This window comes from Lytechinus pictus, chromosome 8 (assembly GCF_037042905.1).
Source record: "Lytechinus pictus isolate F3 Inbred chromosome 8, Lp3.0, whole genome shotgun sequence".
Classification (NCBI taxonomy): Eukaryota; Metazoa; Echinodermata; class Echinoidea; order Temnopleuroida; family Toxopneustidae; genus Lytechinus; species Lytechinus pictus.
In genome coordinates, this window is record NC_087252.1 from 30548995 (window position 1) to 30572566 (window position 23572).

At 35.2% G+C, this 23572-nt stretch overlaps 1 long non-coding RNA gene across 1 annotated transcript; it reads left to right on the plus strand.

The window, feature by feature from the left end:
* Positions 1–16511: 16511 nt before the first annotated feature.
* LOC129275083 (uncharacterized) lies at positions 16512–22989 on the plus strand. The gene is made up of 4 exons (XR_008585967.2): positions 16512–16676; positions 18421–18675; positions 19167–19466; positions 20192–22989. It is a non-coding gene; the product is annotated as an uncharacterized LOC129275083 (long non-coding RNA).
* The last annotated feature ends 583 nt before the right edge of the window (positions 22990–23572 follow it).

Sequence of the window (23572 nt, forward strand, 5' to 3'; positions counted from 1 at the left end):
TCAGCAATTTTTTTTTGTCTATCTCATTCAAACAACAAAACATAAAACAAACAAACCAAAAAAGAAATAAAAAATATAAGATGTACTCCGTGTCGGAAATAATTAGATCTTGATTAACGGACTAAATTCAGAAAGCAAGACCTAAACATGTTATCGTGATCGGACAATAAATACCGAAGTTATTGATGTTTTCTTTCTTTCTTTCATTTCTTTTTTTTTGCACGCATTTATGAATATGCAGTAGGTGGACTGATGATTTCAAGTCCCCACTTTTCATTTTCTTAACATAAAATCATTATAGTTCATATTATCATACATTCTATATGATATGCCTACCAATGAAAAACAGAATAAGTTGCAGTAATTATTATGTTACAAATTGAATTGTTTAATCCATGTTTGTTATTCTCGGTTGACAAAATGCTTTATAAATTCCAAAGAGCTAATTTAGTCCCTAATCGCGCTCCTCTCGGAGTGATACTTGGGACCAATCCCTTTGTGGTGAACTGTAGACCATTTTGGAGTGCATTATTACTCTTTTTGAAGGGGAACTGCAGCCGATTTAAAAAAAATATATAAACTAAGATGAAACATGTGTACAAGTGCATGTATTAGAACTAATAAACCCTGAAAACAACCATTATTGAGAATGAAAAGCTAAAACTACAAGGCAAACCCGATTTTGTAAATACGATAAGACGCCTAAATAGTACACATAAGTGTATGGGATGAAATTAAGATGGTGTTTTCGGTCACTTTATATTTCAATTTTTGAAGCACTAAATAATTATTTTCGAACGCAATTTTTTCTGGGCTTCACTTTTTGTAACATATCACAGACACAGGTGACAAGTGTGACCTTCTAGCTCAGATTTTTTAAATGTCAAACCAATGTTAACCAATCACTTTAACTGATAAAGAGACATAATGCACTCTAAAGCGATGTAGGCCTAGTAGGCCTACAGTTCACTCTAAAAAGATTGGGCCCTACTTAGGTTCATTATGTTCATATTTTAGCTTTTGACGGTTTTGGGGGAGAAATTGAAAACTCTCTATTTTGGGGGAAATGTTATTGTAAGAGCTATCAGAAAAAAACAATGCTTTCATTTGCACCGACCCCTATATGGCCGCCATCTTGGATTTTTCAAAATGACCGGCGTTAAAGGTTTATTTTCAATATCTCGGCTTCTAAATAACTTAGAATCATATTTTTTTCACATAATCCACCATATATGAGAAGGAATCTAGTGGTATAAGAATAATTAACGTTTGTTGAGAAAAAATATCATTTTAATTGTATTATCTGTCTTTTTTTACACAAATTACCAGACTCAAAACTTTTATTAAATGTCAAAATATGTTTTGCAAATGATGTTACTTTTCAGTAAGTCTAATGTTACACCAGGATGTCGTATACGCTTTCATTAATCATTTAGAGTGTTTTCCGTTCATATGATCAAGTTCAAAGGTCAGTTAGGGTTAATGACCTATGACTATGTCGGTATTAATTTTCAACTAGGTTACTATTTCTAATGTCATCCTAACTTCAAAAGTATATAGTTCTATTTCATGAAACTTGGACAGAAATATCAAGCATTGGGGATCAGCTTGTATGAAACTTATGTTCATGACCAAGGTCAAAGTCCATTTAGGATCAGTGAATTTTTACCATGTCGGGGGCATCAACATTAAAATCTTATAATGAAGCTTTAGTGTGTAAAATGTCATTATAGGTTTAAAAGTAATAGAAAATAAACAGACATATATCATGAAAGTTTGAAATAAGGATATTCAATTAAGTATTCTTGACCAACAATTCCATTTGAATTAAGATGATAATTGATATAATAAAAAATTTGTTTCGAGAACATTCCCTATGTTCATTAAAAAAAAAAAATGCAATGACTTTAACTTAAACCCTTGTATGACTATGATTTTATTAAGATCTGGATTAACTACTGACTTTGTGCTTTAATTTGGCAAAAATTAGTAATAGCAAATAATAACTCCTGCTTACTCAAGCGTAGACATATATCACAATGAAGACACTCTTAATGGGATATAACTATACGCATTAATGATTATTGTTCTTTAAAATCAAATCAACAATTTTAGAGAAATATATAGACAGCTTGTGCTGTCTCAGCAGGTGTATTGGTATCATAATACATGATAATTATAATGCTACACAACACGTATTCCAATGTTTCTTAAGCGCTGATTGGACGCTCGAACATCCAAGGAAACAAGACCTCTGACCTTGACTGAGAAACTTATTCTTCATTCCATAATATTTGCTCTATCAAATAACAATATACATTTTCGATTAATTTTATCAAACATTTTGAAAAGATAACAAATTACCAATTCTTAACCAAGCTAATATTAATCTAAAATGACCTTTGACCTTGACCCATGCCCTACCCCGCCCCAATACTCATCTAATTTCCGATATTTGTTGATTATTACAACCAAGTTCAACATAATTTAAACTTATATTGTTGACAATGTCTTGAAAATTGTGAATCTTAACTTTTTGTTAAGCTCTTGTCAGTTGATACCATTTTATTGACTCACAAATGATCTTTGACCTTTGCAGGCCTAGAGACCAGAAATAAATGAAATATAGCAATTGTTGTAATAGCGATTATCGTAATGGCACTTATTCAATTTTATCTTGAAAAATAGACATCATTCGATGTTGATGTTACAAAGCGATCATAGTCCACTGAAATTAAATGACTTTTGACATTGATCATCTGACCTGAAACTCAGAACGTATCATAAGTGATACTCAACTGTAATATTTCCAAGCTTAACAATGAAATATGTTAAATATTTTTAAAGCTTTTACAAAAACCTATCCTTTGTTAAGTTTTAAGTGTTAATACAACAGCACTGGTCAACGTTCATTGATAATTAAAAAAAACTTTAATCTTGATCATGTGATCTGAAACAAGACACATTACTGATCAATTATACCTGATTACTAATATTCTCAGGTTTTATACACTATGTTGGTGATCAAAATTGCAAAGTTATGCTGATATTTCATGATTAAAGTTCATTGACCCTTAGTGACCTTGACCTTGAGCATATTAACTTAAACTCATGCCAAAAGACCAGTAATACTTGACTGCCTAATGTCTAACTTTCATGAAATAGGTTCTTTTACTTTTAAGTTTTTTTACGTTTACAAAATTATGAAAACCCAATAAAAACTTTTTTTTTAAGTTTTTTTATGTTTAAGTATCTTAACCTCGGTTAAGAGTTTAATGTTGACACCGCAGTATGTTTAGACTCCAATGCCCACAAAGACCTTTGAACTTGATATTGTGCCTTCTGATCAGTGATTCTTGACTACCTCAATATGATTCGGGTTTCATATAGGTCCTAATACTTGAAAAGTTATGATAATATGTCAAAAAACTTAACCTTGGTAAAGACTTTTCATTGTTGATACCACAAGGTGGACGCATATCATCGACCCTATTGACCTTTGACCACGATCGTGCTTTCGCTGGCACCCATACATGGATGATTAGCAATACCTGAATTTCCTGATTTCCAGGTTTCAAGCTATGATCTTTTAAGATTTCAGTGTGATTACCAAGGCATGGTCAAAGTTCATTGACCTAAATGACCTTTGACCTTGATCATGTTCCCTGAATTCTATACAAGATGATCAGTAGTAATGTCCAAGTTTCATGACCTAAGTCCCTATACATTTAAAAAGCTATTTTACGTTTAAAAAAACGCAACCTCCAATCGATTAAGATTTCAATGAAATTACCGCAGCAATACAGCATGGAAAAGGTTTATCGAGCCAAACTGACATTTGACCTTGATCATAATACCTGAAACCCATGCAAAACGATATGAAATACTGTACATGATTATTTTTAAATAAAAGTTTCATGAAATAAATCTGAAGATCAATACATTTAAAGTTATGCATTTCAAAAATGTAACTTTTGTTAAATTTTCAAACTGATACCACACCATGGTCAAAGTTCATTGACCCTAACTGACCATTTGACCTTAAATCATGTGAACAGAAACACATGAAAACGATTAATGAAAATATTTACGTTACCCTGACATAACATTTCCATGACTGAAAGGTAAAATTTTGGTCGAATCATATCCAACACATACTTTAAATTTTAACGTTATTTTGAGTCCGGTAATTCTCAGAAAAAGACATAAAATTACATTAAAATCATATTTTCTTTTCAACAAATGTTGATTATTTTGATACCACTAGATTCCTTGCCGACATAAATGGTGGCTGTTTAGTATTTATATTGGACAAAAATGGATCATGGTTGTTGTTGAGTAAAACGTGACGCAACACAAGTTGAGAAAATATAACAAAGGTTGTAAAAAAAATGGAGCGTTGTGGCCCAGTGGATTAGTCTTCGGACTTTGAAAGAGGGTCGTCAGTGGGTTCGAATCCCAGCCATGGCGTTATTTCCTTCGGCAAGAGACTGATCTACAATGTGCTGCACTCAACCAAGGTGAGGTAAATGGGTACCGGTAGGAAGTAATTCCTTAAAAAGCCGTGTGCGCTATGAACGCCTAGCTTAAGCCCGACGCACGACCCGCGCATTGAAAATTGGAAAATAGGGCCAGTGCGTCGTTGTGCGCTCAACTCCTGTCAGAATTTGTGTCAAGCCTCGCGAACTTGCATCGAATACATAACATATTGCTAACGCGTTGCGCGTATACTGGGTGCATTTTGACCGTGCACGGAGCGCATATGCAAAACCTCCCAACGAATGCATCACGAATTGCGAGCGTGTTGAACGAAAGGCTAGCGCATGCACTGCGAGTTCAACGCGCAGCCCGCGACCGAAAAATTCGAGTCACATGACTGTGGCTGCAAAACTAAAAAGAACCACAGGTCAGATGGCATCTTCGACCTCGGGCCAGATCACACCCAGTGATTTGAACACTCCTACTTTGTCTGGTGCCGGTGAGAATCAGTCTTGATCAAGATTGGGAGGGACGCTATAGAAAGATGCACAAGGACAGTTTTGGTTTTTAATGCATATTTCATTGTTGAGCTTTCAAATAATGAGGACGCGGTGGCGAGTTTTACGCATCTATTAATTGTTAAGAAGTTGACAATAGTAATGTTGGTTATTTAATTTTTTGAATGTGACAATGATGTTACTTTCTTCATCCGTGTTTAATGTTCATGAGTTTTGTAAATGAAAAAAAAAACGTTATAAGTTGTACAATTATGAAGTTGGATATTTAATATTTATGTGAAACAAAGCTTTTCGTTTTTGCCTATTTCTCACATAGACAGTGTAGTTGTATAAAGATTGAAAACAAGTCTTAAAAAGTAGTGATAAATGATTGCTTTTACACAAAACGTTTTGTATTATTCCATTTCATTGTTAAAAAGCGATTGTTGATAGAGAAAATGTTAGTTATTGGATCGTTTTAACGTAATCATAATGTGTTTTGTATTCATCCGTTTGTCAAGTTAAAAAATAAATTTTTTACAAGTATTACGAATAGAACATTGGTTATTTCATATATTTAATTGAAAAAATACGCTTTGTGTCTGCCCATTTCTCACGTGGACAGTGTAGATTGAAAACAAGTGGTCATAAAGGTCTTGGTAAATGATTGTTATCAACCTCTCATTTCAAATGTTCAACAATGTGCTTTGTATTCGATTTTAATATTACAAATAATTATGTCAAAAGAAAAAGCGTTGGTTATTGAACATAGTAAAATGTTTATTTCACCTTAAATCGATCGATTTTGTCCTTCTGGAGACTTTTAGTTGGTGAATAGTCAGTGCCATTAGGTTATGCTGATGTTGGAGAACTGCAATTTTATATTTCAACTGAGTGTCAGGATCATCCATCTTCCGAGGTGATTCTTTCGAGGGCTGGAGAAAAAGTGATGAGGAGTTGGTGCCGGATCCACTTATATGCCATATGACTACACGCTAGGCACACGCCGGGTATAGGTTAGGAACACGCAAGATAAACGTTGTGTGCGTTAGAGAGACGTTCAGCACTCGTTCAGCACTCGTTTAGCTCGTTCATACTCGTTGCGTGTTCGTTGGAAAGCACGTTATGTGTGCGCCAGTCGTTCGTTCGAAATCAGCCGCCGAACTTGCGACGGATACTCAACGTAGGCTCAGCGTACGTCTAGCGTTGGTCTAGCGCGCTTTGCGAATGTTTGGCGACTTCATGACGTATAGAGTCATGCGTCGAGCTCTGCGCATATTTTTGAGCATGCTCAAAAAATCACGACGCACAAGCGAACAGCGTCGAATACAGAACGTTGGTAAAACGCGCTCGTCGAACGCTTAACGAACAATGGCGCAGATCTAGCGAGTAACAACGCATTGACCAAAACTGCCAAATTTCAACACGTGGGCCATGCGCCCCTCGTGCGTCGCCTATATGTAGCCGGGTAATATAGGTAGACGGGTCAATATATGGTTTGACCCGGAACAAATTGCAACAAATGATTTTTCAACGGTATTTTGTACTATTTGACCTCAGGAATAACATACTAAAAATCTACCAAAATCCGCATCCGGGAAAGTGGTTATTTTTAAGATGTCATCCAAGATGGCCGCCATTCACTAAAAATTGATATAACTCATTCATTATCCACCCTAGAATCATATTTGGGTTCATATTCCATGGTCCAATGGGTAAAAGAATTTATTTATACAAGTTAGAGTGAACATTAGCACTCCAGGGTACCAGGAAAATCCAAGATGGCGCCCAAAATGGATGCCGTAGTCTAAAAACTCCACAATTCATCTATTACTTACTTAAGTGGCTTTAATTTGGTTTCCATCCGATTGTTTTAATGATGAAGTAGTACGTCGGGACAAGTTACAAGGACGGCCAGTGGTCTGGTGTGTCCAAAAATTCAAGATAGCTTCCAAAAATTGAGTTTAAAATGGCTGTTAATCCTTAAAATGGACATAGCTCATATCACATCAACCTGAGAGATATGATTTTGGTGTCTAGACCATGGTTTCAATTGTCAAATAATAGATTGGGACAAGTTACAAGGACAGTCAGTGGTCCAGTATGTTCAAAAATCCAAGATGGCTTCCAAGAATGGAGTAAAAAATGCTGTTGCTACTTTAAAAAAACCCAACAAAGTTTGTTCAATATTCGGGAATATGATTTGTTGTGCCTATACCATGGTTAAATGGGTCAAATAATAAATTGGGATAAGTTACAAGAACGATTGGTGGTCAAGTATGTCCAAAAGTCCACGGTGGCTTAAAAAATAGTATCAATTAGCCGCGATGGTATTTAAAAATGGACATAGTTCATGTTTTATTCGTCAAGGGCATATGATTTTGTTGCCTATATCATGGTTTCAAAAGGCAGAAAATTACTTACAAGGACAGTCAGTGGTCCAGTATGTCGAAAATACAAGATGGCTTCCAAAAATCGGAGTCTAAATGACTGCTGTTACTTTTAAAATGGACATAGTTCATTTAAAATCCACCTAGGAGATATGATTTCGGTGTCCACACTATGGTTTCATGGTTAAAATAATACGTTTGGACTGGTTACATTGATATGCAGTTGTCCAGTTCGCCTAAAACACAAGAGGGTTTTTAAAGGAATCTAAAACGACTCATATCATTCAATAGTGGTCAGAGTTCTACAATATTCATCTGCAAGAAATAATGTTGGTGTCCAAATTGTGGTATGAAGGGTCAAATGATACATTCGGACAAGTAAACAGGATGGTTAGTACTCCATTTTGTCAAATAATCCATGATGGATTCTAAAATTTCATCAAAATGGGTGCTGTTACCAACTCATTAAACAATATGATAACTTGTCCCCATGCATTTAAGTGTAGGCACCAAGATTATTTCTAGCAGGTAGATATTTTATGTAAAAGTAGTCACTTTAGAACACATTTTTTAAGCCAACTTGGATTTTAAGGCAAAATGGATAGCTGCATATCATGGTAACCAGTCCCAAAGTATTGTTTGGCCCTTGAAACCCTAGTGTAGACACCAAAATAATATCCCCATGGTGTATTTATAATGTTCTACATCCACTTTTAAGTAACAGCAGTCATTTAAGACCCCTATTTTTAAATCCATCTTTGATTTTTGGACATACCTGACACCTGACTGTCCTTTCAACTTAACCCAAGGTATTGCTTGACCCTGTAAACTCTAGTATAGACAGCAAAATCATACCTCCAAAGTGTATTTATAATAAACTATGCATACTTTTAAGTAGCAACAGTCAATTTACACCCCATTTTTTTTAAGTAATCTTGGATTTTTTTTTAAACAGACAACTGACTGGTCTTGTAACTTACCCTAGTGTATTACTTGACCCTTCTAAACAATGCTTTTAACACCAAACTCATATTCCCCAGACAGATATTAAACAAACTATGTCCTTTTATAAGTAACATCAGACATATTTTTACTCCATTTTTGGAAGCCATCTTGTAATTTTTGACATACTAGACCACTGACTGCCATTGTCTTGTCCATTTATATAATTTGACCCTTGAAACCATAGTTTAGACACCGAAATCATATCTCACAGCGGATTGAAAATGAGCTATGCCACTTTAAAGTATCAACAGCCATTTAAGAATCAAGTTTTGGAAGCCATATTGGATTTTTGGTCATACCAGACCACTGACTGGCCTTAAAACCTGTCTTAATGTATTATTTTGGCCCTTAAACCAGTGGTTTAGATACCAAAATTGCATCTCCCATGCCGATATGAAATAAGCTATGTCCGCTTTAAGTAGCAGCAGTCAATTTAGAATCAATTTTTGGAAGCCAACTTAGATTTTTTGACCGACCAGGCCACTGACTTTCCTTGTAACTTACCCTAACGTATTAATTGATCCTTGAAACTAGTGGTTTAGACACCAAAATCACATTTCCAGGCCGATATGAAAGGAGCTTGATCCGCTTTAAGTATCAGCAGCATATTTCTAATACCATTTTTTGGACGCCATCTTCGATTTTTGGACATACCATAGCATTGACTGTCCTTGTAACTTATCCTAATATATTATTTGACCCTTGAAACCAGTGGTTTATACATCAAAATCACATATCCAGGCCAAAATGAAATGAGCTTTGTCCGCTTTAAGTATTAGCAGCCGTTTCAGAATCAATTTTTAGAATCCATCTAGGATTTTTGCACATACCAGACCACTGACTTTCCTTGTAACTTGCCCCAATGTATTATTTGACCCATTTAACCATGGTATAGACACAAAAATCATATTTCTGGACATTGAGCAAACTATGTCGGGTTTTTTTAAGTAGCAACAGCAATTTTCGACTCCATTTTTGGAAGCCATCTTGGATTTTTGAACATACTACTCCACTGACTGTCCTTGTAACTTATCCCAATGTCTTATTTGACCATTGAAATCATGGTCTTGACACCAAAATCATTATGTCCCAGGCGGATATAAAATGAACTATGTCCATTTTAATTATCAACAGCCATTTTAAACTCATTTTTTGGAAGCCTTCTTGGATTTTTGGACACACTCGACCACTGGCTGTCCTTGTAACTTGTTTCAATGTACTATTTCACCTTTAAAACCATTAAATAAAAAACTAATTTAGATTAATTGTGGATTTTCAGCCTACGGCAGCCATTTTGGGCGCCATCTTGGATTTGCCTGGTACACTGGAGGGCTCATAATGCATCCTAGCCTAAATCAATGTTTGTACCCCAGACCATGGAATATGAACCGAAATAGTATTCTAGGGTGGATAATGTGTCAGTTGTATCCATTTTCAGTGAATGGCGGCCATTTTGGACGCCATCTTGAAAATAACCACTTTCCCGGATGCGGATTTTGGTAGATTTTTAGTATGTTATTCCTGAGGTCAAATAGTACAAAATACCGTTGAAAAATCATTTGTTGCAATTTGTTCCGGGTAAGGCTATTTTTGGTCGTATATTGACCCGTCTAAGGAGCGCCTTGAGCACCTAACAAGGTGGATATGTGCGCAATATAAATACCCTATATTATTAATATTCTACTCAAGAAGTGTGGAAAATACAATGATACAATGAGGAATGTAAACTGGCGCTGTCGCCCTGTTTATGAAAATGTTACTTAAAATGCTGAGTAGTACTTCGGTCACATTTGCTCTACGGTTGCCGTACGGCGAGTCGAAAACAGCCGTTTAATTAATTTTTATTCAAACCATCTATATGTAGCTCGTACAAAAATATGTTAAAACGGCTGTTTTCGACTCGCCGTACGGCCGCCGTAGAGCAAATGTGACCGAGGTATAAGCTCTAGGTTGTAATTCGAAGATATGATCACCCGTTTAAATGTCGGTTTGTTCAGGCATGTCAGGTCGAACTACATGTCCCCATGCATGCAGCCGCATTGGAGTATCTTTTTCATGTTTTAAGAGCTCTGAACCACAAGTTATTGACCGAAACCACTAATGCATTCTTACGTGCCAAAGAACGACATTTAAATAATACCCTCGAATGCATTCAGGAGGCATGCCTCACTTCCAAAGAAGGTTTCTGACATGTTCGCTGTCCATCATGACCCCGGGTGGGGCACTCGACCAAAAAAGTGGTAGGTATGTGCCGCGGGCAAGACAAAAACCGGGGGCCTTGGAGCGGACTTATTGTAAAAAGGAGGGTCCTCGGAACGGGCTTCGGAAATACAAATGTTTGTGAAAACGGGGGTCCTTGGAACGGGTCGCCTGCATGTGCATCCCTATGGAACGGGCATACATGTATGCAGCTAGCCCAGCGGCACGGGCGCCGGTGCGCTCGCGAAGAGGCGATGGTCGGACAGCGCTCTGCTGCCGCTTTTCTCCAAAATTGCAGCTCATTGTGGCGTATCAATGCGACCGGACCGGCGTAACGTAAAATATGCGAAGCTTTGAAGCGGATTTCTTTCTTCCTTTTTCTCGATAAGAAGAAAATGCTATGCTTCGGAGCGGCTTTCTTAGTACTTTTTCTCAATAAGATGAAAATGCTATGCCCTGGAACGGAAATCTGAGTGTAAAAATGGGGGTCCCCTCCGCGGCACATACCCACTATGGATTATATACTGAGTGCCCCCCCCCCCGGGGTTCTTGACATTGGATTCGTTGTGGTTTTGGTTGTACTTTTGCTGCTTAAGCCCACGTGCCGACAATTTACATAACAGTAAGATTTTCATAAACAAGGAGCAAACAAATCAATGATACTATAGGTGTTAAGAAAATAATACCGACTTTACACAACAGTAAGCAAAATTTCGCCAATAATTGTGCAATTTTTTTTATTCGTAAAGTGGGTGATTCTCAAAAGTTCAGTAGAACCCCAACATGACCGTAAAGTTGGGTGTTTATGCGATGTGTGCTTTTTTTAAGTTGCCGTATAAGGTGTCTACTTCAAGAAACCGACGGGTACCACCTGGGCACGCTTGGGCATTTTTTTTCATTAACGTTATAAGCCACGCCCACTTTTTCACATACCTCTTAAATATGACTTTCGTATTTTACGATATAAACAAATCATGTTTGGCTTCATATCAAAGTTAATAAAAATCAAATGCCAATGTATCGACAACTGCGCGTTTAGATTACGCATAGTTTAGTTAAACGTTAGTTTAGGTCATAAAGGTCAAATTGTATTAGGGCCTAGTAAAACATTTAATGCGGAACATGTTGGCCCGTATTCAGATAGCCTGGTTTAACTTACCCCTAGTCCAAGTTAAACCCCCATATTTAAACCTAGGTTTAAGTTTCGCATTCTGATAGCAAGGTTTAAGTTAACCCTGGTCTAAGTGTGGTAATAAATCCTCAAAAAGATAAAAACGGGCAGAGGGTAATTTAAGCCTTGGTTAAAATCCAACAATTCATGGCAAACAATTTTTAGAATGTATGCCTATATTGCATTTCGAGCTACTTCAGTTTTAACCGATTATCATGAAATTGGTTTTGGGCCAGTAAGGAGGTGAAATACTTTTTTCTTTTCCGGTAATTGTGTTGCCATGGTAATGGTATATTATGGCAAAAATTATGTATAAATCTTGCACTTCCAACTATTTCCTAAGTTTTTAACCAATTCTCGTGAAATTTGGAACAGACATAAGTCCTAATGTGAAGATATGCAAAAAAGGGTAAGAACACACAATGTGTTCTTTCCCTTTTTTGGCCAAAACGATGCTTAATTTTTTTCTTGTCATCTATTAAGGCTGATAACTGTATCGTATCATATATAACAAAATGAGTCAGTTTGGTTCATTCTCTGTGCTTGGAGGGAATATCAAATACTTGAATAGTAAATATATGATGGACCCTAGACTGATAAATAGGCAGTGGAATAAGGTTCAATGCAACTTTGCTAATGTGGATCGCAAGGTTGAGCAAATTAGGGAACTCATTACAATGAGGGATGTATCTTGTTTAACTGAAAGTGAATTGAAGGAACTGATTGGCTCTCTGTGCCTACAGGTATATTAATTCCTGGTCCCGAGCAGCTCGTTTTTTTTTTGAATGGATGTGTTAAAGTGTATTTTTTTTATATATTGAATATGTTTGTTTTGTAAATTGGAAAACATGTTTTTTATGTATATGTGCATCTTTATGCGAATAAAGAAGACTTTTGATTGAATTGAATATTTTATGCTTATATAAAAAAATTGCGCTGCCATGGTAACAACATATTAAATAACGAAAATTAGGTGATTTTTTTTTTCTACACTACCTTATCATTTCTCAACCATTTCTCATGATATTTGGCACAGACATCAGTCTTGCATGTGTCGGAAATGGTGTTGCCATGGTATCGGTATATCATGGCAAAAAGTATGAAAAAAATCTTGCCGTTCTCTTGTCTTTCATAGAAGTTTTAAAGTATGGAACAGATGGAAAATCACTTAAGTTATTACCAAATGAAGAGCGTAACAGGGCCAGCGCACTCTAAGCGGTAACAATGTTTATCTGCGGTCAGTACAGCTTGATACTTTTTCTGACGTAATATGTACATCCGTTTAAGAACAAGTTTGTTTTCCATAATCATTCCACTGCAACTGACAAACCACCTTTCTAAAACAAAGTGAAAACATATTTTAATTAATTGCAGCAATTTTGTTTCTTCTCTGGAATTTACAAATTTCAACAAGAAAAGACCTGCAAAGTTGCCTCGCTCAACGATAAATCTAAAACTTTTCACCTACCAATTTCTGACTGCGATATTGAATATTACTATCTGAATATGATTAGTAATTGCAAGTAATTTAACCTTACGTGATAAATCGTATAGAGAGGCGTATTCTGATCACATACATGCACTTACCTAATTTGATGAGATGAGATAAGTAGACGAGAACCAGAATCTGGCAAAATCCACTTCGCGCCATTGTTGGTTGGTTGGTATCGGTGATTGATTTCCGTACTACACAGCGTCTTGAATCAAAATGGCCGGGAATTAACCCAGCGGGAGCGAACTCTTTTGGCTACTCAAGCTTGAAAGAGGTGTTTTGGAGCGTGATTTCTTACGCTTTGTATTTAAAGAGCTCGATTTCAAAATATATATATAGGCGTAAATAATTCAAACATTAACGCTAGACGTAGCTTCCAAATATCTTCCAAGTATCTCAAGTATCAAAGAGATACTGGAAAGCTACGTCTAGCGTCAATGCTTGAATTATTTACGCCTATATACATAGAACCTGACGCGCTGCAGTACACGTTGTGCAAAGGGCCCTCTTCCTTTGTATATATATATATTTATATAACATATATATATATATATATATATATTACATATAAATATATTACATACATATATATATATATATATATATATATATATATATATATATATATATATATACTGGCCGAAAGCTCGCAATAAAAGAGATACTAGGAAGCTACGTCTAGCGTTAATGCTTGATTATTTACGCCTATACGTAGAACATGACGCGCTGCAATACACGTTGTGCAAAGGGCCCTCTTCCTTATATATATATATATATATATATATATATATATATATATATATATATATATATATATATATATATATAGATATATATATATATATACATGTGTATATCTTAGATGTGTTGTGGGAATCAAATGAAACATATCGCATTTTGAAAAAAATGGAAGGTTGGCAAAAATTGATAGGATTTTTATTCGTAAAAATATTCATTATGATTATGTGGTACTTAAAAATTAGTCAATTTTACTACTTTACATAAAGTTATGCATTCAATTGTTTCAGAATGTCTTGTGGGTACAAGTTCACACTGTCTGTACAAACTTTGATGAAAATAACAGTATGTAACTATTTTTGTATTTTTTTATTAATCTTCTTTTTGGAATAAGACATAAAAATCCATCATTCAAGATAAACAAATATCAGATTTGTGTTCTCTTTAAAAATGTTCTATGGATGAACATCAGAAAAGATGTAAAATGTACTTTGCTAGTAAAATTTATGTGTTTGTATTCAATTATTAACCATACTTATCTTCTTTTTTTTATGGACATTCGACTAAAGTTTTATTCCAAACAGAGCCGAATCCATGAAAAAATTAAGTTTTAAAAAGTCTTAATAAATAAGATTGAATGCTAGATTTTTTTTTAAAGATGAAAGCACTATCATATATCAAAATAAAACAGCAGTATTTAAGTGAAAGTGGTGAATTAAAAAAATAATAATTTACAGGAAAACCCTTTAAGTGGATTTAGCTCCTTTGGAATGAAAATTTAAAGGACGTCCGAACCAGTATCCTTAATTGCCCCTATCTCATGTCCTTAACTACTCAAATTTTACCAGGTGGGTGTTTCAAAAAAATTGTCAGCACTGACTAAATTTTCAGTGCTGACAATTTCAGTGAAATGCTTGGTTTTGATTGGCCGAGAGGCACTGGCTTCTGACTTTTACCCTTCATTCAATATAGTGGACATTTAAAAAAAATTGCAAGGAATATCATTTAGCAGTATGTTATTCAACCTATGGGCGGAATTCTGAGCAAAATTATATTGCTTTTTTATATTATTTATTTATTTATTTATTCATATATCTATTTCTTTATGGATGAGTGAGCGCCCATCAAAGTGAGGATATCCCATCAGACTAATTTTGAGGGGGCGGGGCTATAAAATGAATATCTGGGGCAGTTTCCGTTTCGAAGTGTCACTTTATTGCTGTTGTCTTGATAATCCATTATCTCATCAGCAAACTATTTCCAAATTATAACATCTTCTTTGCTGAGCGAGCTTCTCGAAAACTCGAGTATAATTTCTATAACATTGCATAATTACATTCATACTAACAATTTCTCGGAATCAGTTGAATTTATATAAAAATCAATGGTGGATCCAGAATTTGAAAATCGGGAGGGGCCGAGAAAATGGAACCACTAATTTAAACATTTTCTTTTTAATTGTAGAGGGCGCTACCATAAACCTCTTTGAGGATACGTCACCAAAATGTTGTGCTCACTCAACCATTAATATACGTTATCAATGTTGGTAGAAGAGGTTAAATGATGGGTAGTAAAGTTTACATTTGAATAGGTGTGTGATGAATATACCATAACGGGATGAAAGCTGCAAGGATTGCAATTAATATATTTTAGGTTTTGATGTCACCATAGTGAATGTAACTGCGTTGTGTTTTAGACTACAATGGTATACATTCACTGACGTGACCTTACTCGCTGCTTAAAAGCTCCTTACTCTGGTGAAAGTTTATTTTTTAAGTTTATTTGAAAGGTTGTCTAGACGCTCTGTTCCTGGAACGCCGTGTGCGGCACTCTTCACATCTTAAGCTTTTTCGGAACATTTCATATACTTTCGTTACCAGAATCTTTGTCGTCACTTAATAACGCTCGTTTTTTAAGTTGGCATTTTTCATTTTTGGGGGGAAATACATGGATACAACACTTAATGTTTTAACTTACATATCACTGACTTGAAATTAAAAAAGTTGAAACTGATTACAAAGAAAATACGGTTTTTTATTATATGTCACGTGATTGATGACGTTTTTTTTACCCCTGTACCATAATACGGTCGGGGGGAGCCACTTCCTTTCAAAGATGCACAACATGATTGTCCAAGAAAACTCGTAAAGCCGGTTTAAGTTTCATCGTTGGGAGATATCTGTGCGTACAAAAGAATGGGTATCAATAGCAACTAATTTATTATTCTTTATTTTCAATGAATACTCAGGCGTTGTTGTTTTAGTAGGTTTTCTCATAGTGTAAACAACGTCCTCCGGGTACAGAGGTTTTGTTGCTCTCGGGTACTTTCCGATTTGAGAATTATCTTGTTCATTTTCATCATCGTACATGTTTTTATTCGGAAATATTCGGAAAAGAAAACGCAGCGATATTTAGTGCATCACATACGGTATGTGCACACGTACACTGCATAGGCATAGCGCATATGTGCACGGCTGTTTCACAGTGAAAATAAGCTTAGCGCCCCCTTGCGGCCCAAGTGCGCATATGCATTTAACGTTGTTGTGCCGCGATCTCTACAAAATAGTACAAGGGCGATGAAAAAATCGTTGGCGAATGTTGTGGCATCTGGCGCTGACACGACCAACTCTCTCTGTCTATCCCCAACAGTTTATTTATTTCGCAAGAATTCCGTGGAGGAAACATTTTTTTCCATGTTTGAAGTCGTAAGTATGGCAATGTGATTATACGTTTTCTGTTTTTCTCCATTTTGTCATGATGTTTGCGTTTGCATAATCCAATGTAAACTCGCGAATCCGGCCCTAATTATGCCACTTTTTAAAGTCCAAAATGTAAAAAGTCCGGTTTGTCAGCATTTCGTATTTATTGTAGTTTTGTTTTCAAAGCACTTGAGATTCATCTGGCGCAATTTTTCGTTGGACCCATCAGTAGAATTTATTTTAGGTTGATTTTTCGATACAGCACATTCTGTTTGTATAGGACGTGCGCGCCACTACCCCGGGTGAAGCCGGGCAGGGCCGGGTCGCGGGCCGCCTGGCTGTGTGGTCAGACACCGCTCATGTACACAGCGGCTCAGCTGCGCTTCGTGAGCTGAGGCTGAGCGCGGCTAGCTGAGTGAGACTGAGTGAGAGTGCATTCGCTGTACATGTAATGATTTTGCTGCGCCTGCTGCATGCTGCTGAGACTGAGTGCTAACTTTGACTCGTGAAAAGGGTATTTCATGGTCTGTAGAGCTAGGTCTAGACTCTAATTTTCACAATCATGACAACACTTGCAATGTTTTTGGGGTTTTTTTTGCATACAAATTTACAATGTTACTTGTATATATGTGATACTGATAGGGCTACATTGACTACACCGCACTAAGCCACTAGTGACTAGATTCAAGGTCAGCAGTGCTAGTACTAGTAGGCCCTATAGATTTTAGATTTTTTAATTAATTTTTTATGGTGGGGTAGATTCTGCTTGAGGTTTGAGGTTTTTTCAGATACATGGGGGGGGGGGGGGGATTGCATTAAAAATATGCTGTACTGCATAGAGTATATATGGTGGGGCCAGGGGATCGGAATTGGGTCTGAAATGAAGGATTTTGTGCGAGGAAGTTTTTTTATTTCTTTATGTTTTTCTCACTCTTTGTTTCAATGAATCAATAATCAATACCACGCATTGCTACATTTATTCACAACAATTTACTGTATCGTACTATGCACACATAGGTCAGTTAAATTCTAATTTTCTATTATATATCAGACCAAAATATACATTTATTATTATAGTTCATACATAATTATATGATAGATGATAGTTTATCTCTGCACTCGCTTCTTTGGTGGCATTTCTTGTTTACTAAATTTCATCATCATAAGATGACTTTCATCTTTCAATGATCCTTCCGTCTTCAATATAACATGTCTTCTGTGTGCACGTTTTTGTGCAGGGAAGATAAGCATAAATTCTATTCGTCTTTTTTATCATAATGATAGTTGTTCTCTGGTGAAACAGGTAGTCAAAGAATTGTGACTGGTACTGTAGCTTTTTCATCTTTTGTTGATTTGAGTGGTGATAAGTCATATTTGACTAATGTCACCAACATTTTTTAAAAAATCTCACTTTTCACACATAATGACATTATTACCAATATATTTATAGGTTTTTTATTTTATGTATCCTTTTAACTAGTTCCACTAGTCTCAAAAATTGAAGAAAAAAATATTTATGTTACATCAGAGGTTAAATCTAAATCATGCCTATATTACATCAGATAAAAGAAACATCTTAAACAACTGCCAGCTATTTTACTTTTTATATGTAAAATTATTTTAAAAAATTATATCACACAATTTTCAGTATTTAAATAATCTACACATCTGTGACGTTACAAAATAGAATAATTTGAAATTTATATCTCCAACATCCTGACTTCTACATTTAATCTTCTTCATTTGTCAGTTGCTTGGCGATGGGATGAGTCATTTTCTGAAGCAATGAGATGGAAGGAACCTTCAGAGCTCCAACAAACAAGGATTTATGTGAGGCATTGTGTTTTCCACATTGCAGACCTCTGTATCACCAACTTAAATGAGCCTCCACCTGTCCACCATGATCTCCCCCAAACTTAATCCACACCTCTTCTTCAGGAATTGCCCCATCGTGAGTTGTGAGAAATCCATTCCTGTGGAAAGATGATGGAACATGAACATATGGGTAGGTTTTGATGATTTCTGCCAATTAATAGATTTAGCTATTAAAAAAAAGGCTGGCCTCCCTCAACAATTTTCAAGATATTTCTATTACTCTTTTTCGTTTGAGTCTACTGGTAATGCAAAATTTAAGGCCACATTTGTGACAATTGGCACAGTTTTAAAAAAATAATACAATTATGCAAGTGCATATCAGATCAAAATTTGTTCAAAACTTGTTTTAGTACAAATCCAATGCTTTATTCTGTCTCCAGCAAAGATTTATGATTGTATATATTATTCTCACTTTTGCTGAATTGAATCATGAATCTGGTGGCAGATTATAGTATCTATTGTCATTTGAATGTTTGAATGATCATGAATAATCCTTGGTGGCCATGTCCCTGAGATGAATTTATTGATTTCATGATTGTTATGATCATTAAAACTATTCAAAATAAAGCAATATTCCGGTGCTAACTTTTCTTTTTATTTCTGTTGTCTAACCACCTCCAGTCTGTGACTCTGCTATGGACCTAGCGAATCACTGTCGACTGTCCATGGTTCAAGTGAGGATTGGCAACCCTGGTCATTTCTTGATTACCTAAAGAATGCAACCACACCATGCAAAATCTTATGCAGGAATGGGGCTACAGCAGTGATGGAGACACTACCTTTGACTGTGTGAAGATTAGACAATGCAATTCCTGTTGGTCAGCCCCCCACCCCAAGGAGCCATGCACTGCCAGAGATCTTGAGCCAGGTCTTCAGTGGTTATCCATGGATAAGAAGAACAGAGACAATAAAGATAGTGAGGTCAGTATGACATTAATTCTCAGTGGAATTTACCTATTCATCTGTCTGTACTGTGACCAATTAAGGTGCCCATCATTCATCATGGCCAACGTCTTTGCTGCATCTCGTTATGTAAATCTCTTTGAATGACTAACAAGAAGAAGCTTTCTTCACATGTATAAGCTGTAAAACATATATACATAACAATTTTAATTTCATATTCTGATGGCCATTCACTAGAAGATTTTCCCCCTCGCAATTCAAATTTGGTGCTTTTAAATTCATCTGCCACTATACAGGTTGAAATAAAATACCCCCACTCACTTCCATGTACACATTGGGGTCATGGCTCCCCAAAATTTTCACCACAAAGAAAAGGGGATAAAAAAAGGAAAGGAAAGTAAAAGGGGTGGAACATATTACTTTCTGAATATTGTGTCAATCGCTATCACAGTTACTATTATTTAAAATGTAAAAAATTGTCAATATGGAAGAAAATGTTTGAAGATGAGAAATCAAAGTGATTTGGATTTCATAAGGAAGGGGATATATATTTTTTCCAACTATAAGTAGATCAACATCTATACTTGTAAACCATTCTTAAAAATAAAATTCATGTTTTATCTATATTTCAAAGAAATAAACGAGTACTTAGTATATTGCATTTGTACAAGTGATGAGCTTTGAATTACGATAATTCTCATTTAATTCTCAGTGCTAAGAATTTGCGTTACTTACTATTCCAGGTATCTTGTTGATTTCGGCGTGACCATCTTCCTGACGCTTCTTCCAAACAATGAAACTGGAGGCTCTTTTCACGAATCTTGGAATATGTACAATTGAATGTATAGCTGCTTCAAGTGTGATTCCAGCTTTTTCAAGAGCTTCTTGACGTTCTACTTCTACTGGCGTTTATTGTAGTTAACACGTCCTGTGAATGTTTTTAGGAGGCCAGTTTTGCCACAAACACAGTAAACCTCAAGTTCACATATAGTTAAAAAAACAGGGACTACTTGTAACATCATCTAGGAAAAAGTTCTTGTTACAAATTGGACATGGCGAAACTTTTTATTCATTATGTCTTCGGGATTTACTGAGGTACTCACTACAAAAGGAAGTTGGGGTCAAAAGGTCAAGGTTTTGTTCAACTTGGTCACATTCCTTTATTTCTGCATCAATTATGTTCACACTTACTACATCTGATCCTTGGGTAATACTACATGTACTTTCATTAGGATAATGGGTCAAATGCCTAATGTTAATAATCAACTGAAAATTACTTAGTCAGGAAAAGTGGCTTATTGGATTCCCTATCTTTTGCTTATAATTTTTTTTTTTTCAAATTTAATATTTCTTTATCAAATCTGACAAATTCATTATTTTTTTATCAATAATTATTAAACGATAAGTAATAAGAGTTTTGAGAAACATGTGCAAGTATATGTACCAACATCCATGTGCAGAATATTTGCTGGAAGGGTACATGCTACAGAGAAATTTTAAAGTGTGCAACCATAGGATACAGGAAAAAAAGTTCTTGCAGTCTTTGATGTACTTTTAAAGATCAAGATAGAATTCACCCAAAACATCTATTAGGTGTTAGTAGCCGAAAATATCCTAGATTAGTTCAACACTATTCATCTTGAAGAAGAGACGAGTCAAAGCATTTTAAACAATTTTAAAAGTTTCCTGCGCTATATTTGTTTTAATTGATATGCAGTTAGAATTGATCAAATTCTGAATGCAAGCTGACAAATTTATTTAGAAGGTGGGTATTAACATGAATGTATTTCAATACAAGTAAGACGTCTCTGGCAGTATTGCCTGCATTATTATGCAATTCAATATAGTCGCATTTCAGAAGTTCGGTATGGAAATGGGTGGATAATGGAAATAGTATTTGTCGAGTTAATTGCCACTAATTGAATAATATTAAATTCAATTATTAATAAAAAACAGACTTCTGGAATGTCTCTCTACAGTTATTATTCATGACATGTCTAATTATACTAGACTAGTAGGAAAATGTCAGCCAATATAATATTCAAATTTTCAATTTTTTTTAGTTCCAATAATTTAGTAATGTTTCACTTCAAACTTTAATTCAAAGACTACAGGCATCACTTCTTATACGCCCGTCTTGACGGGACATATTATGGTATCACACTCGGTGTCCGTCCGTCTGTTAACTTTTCCTTGTAAACGCGATAACTTCAGTTGAACTTAATCTAGGCTCATATAATTTGGTGCACGATACTAGCATGGATCCCAGGAAGGCAGGAAGCCTATTGATTTTGAGGTCAGAAGGTCAAAGGTGAAGTCACCATTTTCCACTTTTCTTGCTTGACCAATAGCTCAATTTTCCATGTTATAGACGGGCGTATTATGTGCCCGCCTTAGCAACACTCTTGTTCGATTTGAAGTGTATTGATTAAGAAGTTATAGCATGTATGTTAAATAGTAGGTTAAAAACAACTAAAATATGTATTAAAATGGCAATGTATTATATTGTGTCATGATATGAATTATGACTGTAAGGTTTACATTTCTAGTCAGTTAAAATGCAAAGAACAACGAGATTCAGATTATTTTTACAAATTCAACCATTTTGAAAATATAAAGGAATGAGCTACATGTGCATGTCATATCCAATCTAATCAATTACCATTTGTCACTTATCTGATTTGTAATTTATATTCATAGTATTTTTAAGTCTTGTATCATTGCATGAAAAAAATTTATCCACGGGGTACTGAATTTGCCGGGCATGTGAAGGTGAAAGTAATTTTTCAGTTTTTTTTTAACATTGTTAAAATTAAATGTACACTGTAATTGATATGCATACAACGATAGATAACCAATTTTTGTGGCTGTGTGAGTGGTAGATCACATGAAATTTGCAAATATTATATTTAAAAATGACTGATTATTTCATATTTATATTTATTCTTTTTTTTGGAGGGGGTATATAATGCAGACCTGACAAGTGACCATGGTTTTCACTTAGGAGTTCAATCCCTTCTCCTTTCATCCATATTTTATAGCTTTTATAAAGTTACGAGGGTTTCATTGACCCTACAGACATGTAGAGATTGAATTTTACCTCCTGGAATCTAATCCAAACACATAAAATGAAGAGTATCCATATCAGGTAATGGTTAATGATTATGTATTAAACACATTTTTTTCCAAAACACATATAAAGTATTCTAATCTTGGGCTATCATGAATTAAGTTTTAGGCTATTTACCCATATTTCTCACGTTAGACGTCACTTAGTCCATAATTCATTTCCATATCGGTTATACATGCTCATTAAAAAATATTTTATTGGAAGGTTTCATTCAGGTAAAATTATTGTCTTGATGTTAATTTATATATATATCTTTGTGCATGTAATGTCACTGGAGGGCAAATTTTCAAATGTGGTTCAATAAATAGATGAATGTGAATGAATCTCTATTTGTATCTAAACTTCATTAAATATGTAGTAATTCACTGCAATTTTATTGTAAATTTTGAATAAAATTTGTTTATATAATCTTACTCTTTTTTATAAGCAAGGGATGACCTGCAATGACTACTTGAGACATCTAACATTCTGTTGTATAATCAAGGATAAAGGCACAAGGGTGAGGCACATGTACTTGTATGCTGCCCTTCCACGCTATATTTTGAGAATGACTCCTTGATTAGGCATCTTTATCCAAAAGAAAGACCATTGTCATTAGTACGCCACCCCTTCCTCAATTTTGCCTTCTCCAGTGCCCCATTGCATAAAAGTTAGTATTATGGTAACCTTGTTATCAAATGGTAACTACCATGTTAACATTAATCAAAGCCAATCAAGATCAAGGACTCCATACAAGTTGTATTTGCATGGTAAATCATAATGGTTACTTTTTATGCAATGGGGCCCAGGTATATTAAATCCTTGATCACTGACAACAAACAATTAATGAAACGGGACAAAGGCAGTATTGATGAAACTGTGAAAAACCAGTCAAAGGCAGGGTTGGAAGGGACACGTCCTCCCCTCATTTTGAAAAAATCTCAATTGAACATACTACTAATATAACTATAGGCCTTTAGCCAAGTTTTAGGAAATTGCATAGAAAATTGTCATC